The sequence below is a fragment of the Pseudorca crassidens genome, unplaced genomic scaffold (genome assembly GCF_039906515.1).
Source record: "Pseudorca crassidens isolate mPseCra1 unplaced genomic scaffold, mPseCra1.hap1 Scaffold_85, whole genome shotgun sequence".
NCBI classification, from domain to species: Eukaryota; Metazoa; Chordata; class Mammalia; order Artiodactyla; family Delphinidae; genus Pseudorca; species Pseudorca crassidens.
In genome coordinates, this window is record NW_027136337.1 from 989,217 (window position 1) to 998,558 (window position 9,342).

A 9,342-nucleotide genomic window follows, 5' to 3' on the forward strand; every position below is an offset into this window, starting at 1 on the left:
TAGGGATCCAGAAGCAGCAAACCCTGGCCTCCCCAGGAACCCCTAAGCTGTCTTCTAGTTTTAGAAAGGGGTAAGGCTGAAAATGGTTTCTTCCCTTTCCTGGGATGGGCTTCTCCGACCTTCTGTGAGAATGAAGCCCAGGCAGGTCACTGCAGTCTGTGATATTTGAGCTTTTTCTTGGACAACTTCTATCCTTTATTGGCTTGGTAGTTCAGAGGCCTCCTTAGTAGGGCTAGCGATCAGAATGTCGCCTGCATATTGAAGGAGGGTTTCCTTTTCCAGAGGTAGAACTTTTAGGTCTTTAGCTAAGCTTTCCCCAAAGATGGTGTGGGAATTTTTGCACCCTTGGGGCCGAACGGCCCGGAAGTATTGTTTTAGTTGTATGTTGAGTCCTGCCACTCACAAGCCAAAATTTCTTGTGACTCTGGGACTAATGGAATACAAAAGAAGGCATCATTGAAGACTAATACAGAATACCATGTCCTGGTGGTTGGTAGAATGACCAGCAGGGTGTAGGAATTAGGAGCAACTGGAGGTATATCCTCGGTGGCTTCACTGACTGTCCTGACATCCTTTACCAGGTCCCCAGCAGCCCATGGGACTCTCGTGGTCAGACCAATCCCAGAATATGGAGCTCACCTGGGCAGGTACCCCACCCCCACCCCAGCCCACGGGGCTCTCGTGGTCAGGCCCCTCCCAGGATACAGAGCTACCCTTGCAGATACTGTGGCAGGGCTGGGCACACAGGAACCGTGCACATAGCCCTCATTGCAGAGCACCCCCAGCTCACCTGTCGCTCAGAGCTGACACAGAGCACCTCAGAGCAGGACTTGAACTAACAAACAGCAGCTGTGACAGGTCTGTGACCCTGGGCATCACTCCGTGCGGCCTCCCTCCACCTGGTCTTCCAGAGACTTCCACTGCACCCGGGGCACCAGGCCTCTGTCTCCAACCACCACCCACCCCTCCTCTCCCTGACTCCTGGGTTCCTCTCATTAGGAGAGGGTTCTCTTGAAGTTGTCTCCCACTCATGGGCCAGATAAAATGATTAGAAAACAAGCCAAAGCTGCAGCCCCTTGTCTATCCTGACTCTCGGGAGCCCACACCTGTTCCTTGGACCTAGCCGCTTCAGCAAGTTCCATTTTCTGCAACTGTGAGCCCCTGAGGGGTGATGATTGGCTGACCTGGGCAGACTTACCGTGCCGGCCAGCCCTCCCCAGGTGTGCCTGGGTTGAGATCAATATAAATACCACTCCAGGCAGCAAGAGCCCCTGCAGCCGTGCCTGACGCCATTTTCTCTGCCCTGTCAGCAGTCTCGGGGCTGGGCTGGTGGGAGGGAGGGAGAGGCCACGGCTTTGTGGGTGGCCCAGTGTGAGTGGGGCTCTGCTGGACTTTCTGCAGCAGTTGCCAGGCTGCCACCTGCTAAAGAAGAGGATGTGTCACCCATACCTGCTGCTGGAATTTCTCCCTGGGCAGAGGTGAGGAAGGAAAAAAGCAGTGGGGGCAGGGACAGGACGGGTATCTCAGGCAGGGAAATGGAAATCTTCCAGAAGAGCACCCAGGGCCAGGACCATCCTGGCTGGCCTGCAGGCACCAAGTCGGCCGGCATGCTGTCACTCGTGTGGCTCCATGGCCCTTCCTCTAGGCTTTCAAGTCCTTGTATATATTCAGGTGTTTTACCTGGGACGGGTGGGAATAGTTCAGCAGCAACTGGCCTGGGGCTCAGCTCACGTTTACTCACAGATGCCCTGGCACGGTGCCCCAGCTTTGCAATGAGGACGCTTGTTGCGTGGGGGCTGCTGGCTGAATGGGAGACGATTCCCCACCACTGACCAACTTCAGAATTGTTTACAACTGGAGCAAGTGCCCTGATACGGTTTTCCTCTGTGTAACTGGTGGGTTCTGTGTTTTTTTTCTCTTTTTCGTTTTTGGTTCAAGGTAGATTTTATTCCTCTTTTTTGTATTTACAGATATAAGCATGGAAATAAATTATTCATATAAATACATGTATGTGCAGGGAATAATTGTTTTTTCTGTTTTATTTTTTAAATTTTATTTCTTTTTAATTTTGAATTTTATTTTATATTTTTATACAGCAGGTTCTTATTGGTTATCTATTTTATACATATAAATGTATACATGCCAATCCCAGTCTCTCAACTCCTCCCACCACCACCCCCCCAACAGCTTTCCCCCCTTGTTGTCCATACGTTTGTTGTCTACATCTGTTGCTCTATTTATGCCTTGCAAAATGGTTAATCTGTACAGTTTTTCTAGGTTCCACATATATGCATGAATATACAAGATTTGTTTTTCTCTTTCTGACTTACTTCACTCTGTATGACAGTCTCTGGATCCATCGACGTCTCTACAAATGACCCAATTTCATTCCTTTTCATGGCTTAGTAATATTCCATTTTATATATGTACCACGGCTTTATGCATTCGTCTGTCTGTGGGCATTTAGGTTGCTTCCATTACCTCGATATTGTAAATAGTGATGCAATGAACATTGCGGTGAATGTCTCTTTTTGATTTATGGATTTGTCTGGGTATATGTCCAGTACTGGGATTGCTGTATCATATGGGAATTCTATTGTTAGTTTCTTAAGAAATTCCATATTGTTCTCCATAATGACTGTATCAATTTATATTCCCAACAATAGTGGAAGAGGGTTCCTTTTCTCCACACCCTTTCCAGCATTTTTTGTTTGTAGATTTTCTATGATGCCTATTCTACCAGGTGTGAGGTGATACCTCATTGCTGAATCCATTACGTTGAGCAAGGGGTAGGTCTTGTCTATTCCATATTTGGCTTATGGAACAGTATCTGTGCTAATTTCAAACTCTGCTTTTATGCAGCACCCCAACTCACCTTTCCCCTTAAGCAAGCATAAGATGGTTTTCTAAATTTGAGTCCCTGTTCTATTTTGTAATTCAGTTTCTGTGTAGCCAAGTTTACATTCCGTGTATTAGTGATATCTCATGCTGTTTCATTTTCTGTGTGACTTATTTCAGTTAGAATCATCATACCTGAATCCACTCATTATGCTGCTATGGGCCTGATGACATAGATTTCATTGCTGAGTGATATTGCATTGTACGTAAGTACCACAGCTTCTTTATCCATTTTTCACTTTCTGCAATATTGAACTTGTACCGTAAACGAGGTTCTTGTAAACAGAGCCATCCCAAACTTTGGGGTGGCTGTGTCTTTTTGATTTTAATTTCCCTAAGCTATAGGACCATAAGTGGAAGTGCCCTAGGCTCTGTTGCTTTGTTTTTTAGATGTTTCAGGAAACACCACACACTTCTCCCAAGTGGCTGTTGGCAATTTACATCCACCCATCAGCATAACAAGGCTCCCAGTTCTCCATGGCCTGTCCTGCCTTTCTGGATTTTACACTTTTTTCAGATGGCCCTTTTGACCGGGGGGAAGTGAGACTTCATTGTTGTGCAGGTTTCTTTGCAAGCTTGCTTGGTTGGACAAAAAGGGCGTATTCGTTTTTTCCTGAATATATTCAGGAAAAAACACATACGCACTTTTTGGCCAAGTGCATCATTGTGGACGTTCTGCCTATTTTCCTAACTTTAAATGCAATTCCAGTCTACCTCCTGAAATCGGTTTCCTGCAATTCTGCCCCGCTTTCAAGTCCTCTTGGCAGCCTTACTTCAGTATATTTTTGGACGATAGCTGTCATTTATAACTCTGCAGGTTTGTGAATTACAGATCCCCTGAGCTCCTTTCTTCAACTCGCTTTCTTGTGAGCTGGCCGCAACACCGCAGGATTGCTTCAGGCTCTAATCTGGTTCCATCACGGCATGCTGAGCCTTTGGTTAATTCCTGTTCCTGGTGGGAAATGAGAGTTAAATTGCCCATCCAGACACCTCCAGATAGTCCCTCATTTGTTCTCCCTATTCCTGTTCATCTTCCACAGAAATTGCAAACTGGGCCAAACAGTAGGTTAAAGGCACTGACTCTCCAAGTCGGGAGAGGGTTAGTAAAGCGTCTGGAATGTTGCTCCCGAGTACCAGGGGACGAAAACTGAGACATATTTGAACACGTCTCCCAATCACACGGTTCATCATACTCTAGGTTCCACATGCATGTTTTAGCTGAAGGAAGAATACCTTAAACCTGGAGAGTTGAGACCCGTGGAATGGGTACCATGCAATATGACTTCAAAGGGTCTTCATTTGCTCACCGAACCTCTCCAATGTTACCACTGCTGCGTTTATGCCCCGGTACACATGCCTGATTCTCTTTCAGAGAGATAGCCATCCATAGGTTTTAAGATACTTACTAGTCAGGTACATTCTTAGGCGTTTAATATGGGGTGTTGAGTCCATTACGTTGAGCAAGGAGTAGCTCTTGTCTATTCCATATTTGGCTTAAGGAACTTTATCTGTGGTCATTTCAATCTCTGGATTTATGTAGCACCCCAACTCACCTTTCCCCTTAAGCAAGCATAAGTTGGTTTTCTAAATTTGAGACCCTGTTCTGTTTTGTAATTCAGTTCCTGTGTAACCGAGTTTACATTCCGTGTATTAGTGATATCCTATGATGTTTCTTTTTCTGTGTGACTTATTTCAGTTAGAATCATCATACCTGAATCCACTCATTATGAAGCTATGGGCCTGATTACATAGATTTCATTGCTGAGTGATATTGCATTGTACGTATGTACCACAACTTCTTTATCCATTTATCACTTTCTGCGATATTGAACTTGTACCGTAAATGAGATTCTTGTAAACAGAGCTGTCCCAAACATTGGGGTGGCTGTGTCTTTTCGATTTTAATTTCCCTAAGCTATAGGACCATAAGTGGAAGTGCCCTAGGCTCTGTTGCTTTGTTTTTTAGATGTTTCAGGAAACACCATACACTTCTCCCTAGTGACTGTTGGCAGTTTACATCCCGCCCATCAGCATAACAAGGCTCCCAGTTCTCCCTGGCCTGTCCTGCCTTTCTGGATTTTACACTTTTTTCAGATGACCCTTTTGACCGGGGGGAAGTGAGACTTCATTGTAGTGCAGATTTCCTTTGCAAGCTTGCTTGGTTGGCGAAAAAGTGCGTATGCGTTTTTTCCTGAATATACTCAGGAAAAAACGCATACGCCCTTTTTGGCCAAGTGCATCATTGTGGACGTTCTGCCTCTTTTCCTATGCTTTAAATGCAATTCCAGTCTACCTCCTGAAATCGGTTTCCTGCAATTCTGCCCCGCTTTCAAGTCCTCTTGGCAGCCTTACTTCAGTATATTTTTGGACGATAGCTTTCATTTATAACTCTGCAGGTTTGTGAATTACAGTGCCCCTGAGCTCCTTCCTTCAACTCGCTTTTTTGTGAGCTGGACGCAACACCGCAGGATTGCTTCAGGCCCTAATCTGGTTCCGGCACGGCACGCTGAGCCTTTGGTTAATTCCTCTTCCTGGTGGGAAATGAGAGTTAAATTTGCCCGTCCAGACACCTCCAGCTAGTCTCTCATTGGTTCTCCCTATTCCTGTTCATCTTCCGCAGAATTTGCAAACTGGACCAAACAGGAGGTTAAAGGCACTGACTCTCCAAGTTGGGAGAGTGTTAGTAAAGCGTCTGGAATGTTGCACCCGAGTACCAGGCGACAAAAACTGTGACATATTTGAACACTTCTCCCGATCACACGGTTGATCATACTCTGGGTTCCACATGCATGTTTTAGCTGAAGGAAGAATACCTTAAACCTGGAGAGTTGAGACCTGTGGAATGGGTACTATGCACTTTGACTTCAAAGGGTCTTCATTTGCTCACCGAACCTCTCCAATCCTATCACTGCTGCGTTTATGCCCCTGTACATACGCTTGATTCTCTTTTGGAGACACAGCAATCCATAGGTTTTAAGATACTTACTAGTCAGGTACATTCGTAGGCGTTTAATATGGGGTGTTGAGTCCATTTCGTTGAGCAAGGAGTAGCTCTTGTCTATTCCATATTTGGCTTAAGGAACTTTATCTGTGCTCATTTCGATCTCTGGTTTTATGCAGCACCCCAAGTCACCTTTCCCCTTAAGCAAGCATAAGTTGGTTTTCTAAATTTGAGACCCTGTTCTGTTTTGTAATTCAGTTCCTGTGTAGCCAAGTATACATTCCGTGTATTAGTGATATCTTATGATGTTTCTTTTTCTGTGTGACTTATTTCAGTTAGAATCATCATACCTGAATCCACTCATTATGCTGCTACGGGCCTGATGACATAGATTTCATTGCTGAGTGATATTGCATTGTACGTAAGTACCACAACTTCTTTATCCATTTTTCACTTTCTGCGATATTGAACTTGTACCGTAAACGAGATTCTTGTAAACAGAGCTGTCCCAAATTTTGGGGTGGCTGTGTCTTTTTTATTTTAATTTCCCTAAGCTATAGGACCATAAGTGGAAGTGCCCTAGGCTCTGTTGCTTTGTTTTTTAGATGTTTCAGGAAACACCATACACTTCTCCCAAGTGGCTGTTGGCAATTTTCATCCTACCCATCAGCATAACAAGGCACCCAGTTCTCCATGGCCTGTCCTGCCTTTCTGGATTTTACACTTTTTTCAGATGGCCCTTTTGACCGGGGGGAAGTGAGACTTCATTGTAGTGCAGATTTCCTTTGCAAGCTTACTTAGTTGTCCAAAAAGGGCGTATGCGTTTTTTCCTGAATATATTCAGGAAAAAATGCATACGCCCGTTTTGGCCAAGTGCATCATTGTCTACGTTCTGCCTCTTTTCCTATGCTTTCAATGCAATTCCAGTCTACCTCCTGAAATCGGTTTCCTGCAATTCTGCCCCGCTTTCAAGTCCTCTTGGCAGCCTTACTTCAGTATATTTTTGGACAATAGCTGTCATTTATAACTCTGCAGGTTTGTGAATTACAGTTCCCCTGAGCTCCTTTCTTCAACTCGCTTTCTTGTGAGCTGGCCAAAACACCGCAGGATGGCTTCAGGCCCTAATCTGGTTCCGGCACGGCACGCTGAGCCTTTGGTTAATTCCTCTTCCTGGTGGGAAATGAGAGTTAAATTTGCCCGTCCAGACACCTCCAGCTAGTCTCTAATTGGTTCTCCCAATTCCTGTTCATCTTCCGCAGAAATGGCAAACTGGGCCAAACAGGAGGTTAAAGGCACTGACTCTCCAAGTCGGGAGAGTGTTAGTAAAGCGTCTGGAATGTTGCACCCGAGTACCAGGGGAAGAAAACTGAGACATATTTGAACACGTCTCCCGATCACATGGTTGATCATACTGTGAGTTCCACATGCATGTTTTAGCTGTAGGAAGAATACCTTAAACCTGGTGAGTTGAGACCCGTGGAATGGGTACCCTGCAATACGACTTCAAAGCGTCTTCATTTGCTCAGCGAACCTCTCCAATGTTATCACTGCTGCGATTATATCCCTGTACACACGCTTGATTCTCTTTCAGAGAGATAGGAATCCATATGTGTTAAGATACTTACTAGTCAGGTACATTCTTAGGCGTTTAATATGGGGTGTTGAGTCCATTTCATTAAGCAAGGAGTAGCTCTTTTCTATTCCATATTTGGCTTAAGGAACTTTATCTGTGCTAATTTCAATCTCTGGTTTTATGCAGCACCCCAACTCACCTTTCCCCTTAAGCAAGCATAAGTTGGTTTTCTAAATTTGAGACCCTCTTCTGTTTTGTAATTCAGTTCCTGTGTAGCCAAGTTTACATTCCGTGTATTAGTGATATCTTATGATGTTTCTTTTTCTGTGTGACTTATTTCAGTTAGAATCATCATACCTGAATCCACTCATTATGCTCCTACGGGCCTGATGACATAGATTTCATTGCTGAGTGATATTGCATTAAACATAAGTACCACAACTTCCTTATCCATTTTTCACTTTCTGCGATATTGAACTTGTACCGTAAATGAGGTTCATGTAAACAGAGCCGTCCTAACCTTTGAGGTGACTGTGTCTTTTTGATTTTAATTTCCCTAAGCTATAGGACCATAAGTGGAAGTGCCCTAGGCTCTGTTGCTTTGTTTTTTAGATGCTTCAGGAAACACCAAACACATCTCCCGAGTGTCTGTTGGCAATTTACATCCCGCCCATCAGCATAACAAGGCTCCCAGTTCTCCATGGCCTGTCCTGCCTTTCTGGATTTTACACTTTTTTCAGATGGCCCTTTTGACCGGGGGGAAGTGAGACTTCATTGTAGTGCAGATTTCCTTTGCAAGCTTGCTTGGTTGGCCAAAAAGGGCGTATGCGTTTTTTCCTGAATATATTCAGGAAAAAACGCATACGCCCTTTTTGGCCAAGTGCATCATTGTGGACGTTCTGCCTCTTTTCCTATGCTTTCAATGCAATTCCAGTCTACCTCCTGAAATCGGTTTCCTGCAATTCTGCCCCGCTTTCAAGTCCTCTTGGCAGCTTTACTTCAGTATATTTTTGGACGATCGCTGTCATTTATAACTCTGCAGGTTTGTGAATTACAGTGCCCCTTAGCTACTTTCTTCAACTCGCTTTCTTGTGACCTGGACGCAACACCGCAGGATGGCTTCAGTCCCTAATCTGGTTCCGGCACGGCACGCTGAGCCTTTGGTTAGTTCCTCTTCCTGGTGGGAAATGAGAGTTAAATTTGCCCGTCCAGACACCTCCAGCTAGTCTCTCATTGGTTCTCCCTATTCCTGTTCATCTTCCGCAGAAATTGCAAACTGGGCCAAACAGGAGGTTAAAGGCGCTGACTCTCCAAGTGGGGAGAGTGTTAGTAAAGCGTCTGGAATGTTGCACCCGAGTACCAGGGGAGGAAAACTGAGACATATTTGAACACGTCTCCCTTTCACACAGTTGATCATACTCTGGGTTCTACATGCATGATTTAGCTCAAGGAAGAATACCTTAAATCTGGAGAGTTGAGACCCGTGGAATGGGTACCATGCAATATGACTTCAAAGGGTCTTCATTTGCTCACCGAACCTCTCCAATCCTATCACTGCTGCGTTTATGCCCCTGTACATACGATTGATTCTCTTTTGGAGACATAGAAATCCATAGGTTTTAAGATACTTACTAGTCAGGTACATTCTTAGGCGTTTAATATGGGGTGTTGAGTCCATTTCGTTGAGCAAGGAGTAGCTCTTGTCTATTCCATATTTGGCTTAAGGAACTTTATCTGTGCTCATTTCAATCTCTGGTTTTATGCAGCACCCCGACTCACCTTTCCTCTTAAGCAAGCATAAGTTGGTTTTCTAAATTTGAGACCCTGTTCTGTTTTGGAATTCAGTTCCTGTGTAGCCAAGTTTACATTCCGTGTATTAGTGATATCTTATGATGTTCCTTTTTCTGTGTGACTTATTTCAGTTAGAATC

General features: G+C 44.7%; 1 long non-coding RNA gene across 1 annotated transcript in view; it reads left to right on the forward strand.

The window, feature by feature from the left end:
• Nucleotides 1–3,101, forward strand: part of LOC137218349 (uncharacterized) — a 43,810-nt gene extending 40,709 nt beyond the window's left edge. Inside the window, exon 3 of the long non-coding RNA XR_010940668.1 lies at nucleotides 3,019–3,101. This is a non-coding gene — a long non-coding RNA (uncharacterized lncRNA). The remainder of the gene's footprint in view (nucleotides 1–3,018) is intronic.
• The last annotated feature ends 6,241 nt before the right edge of the window (nucleotides 3,102–9,342 follow it).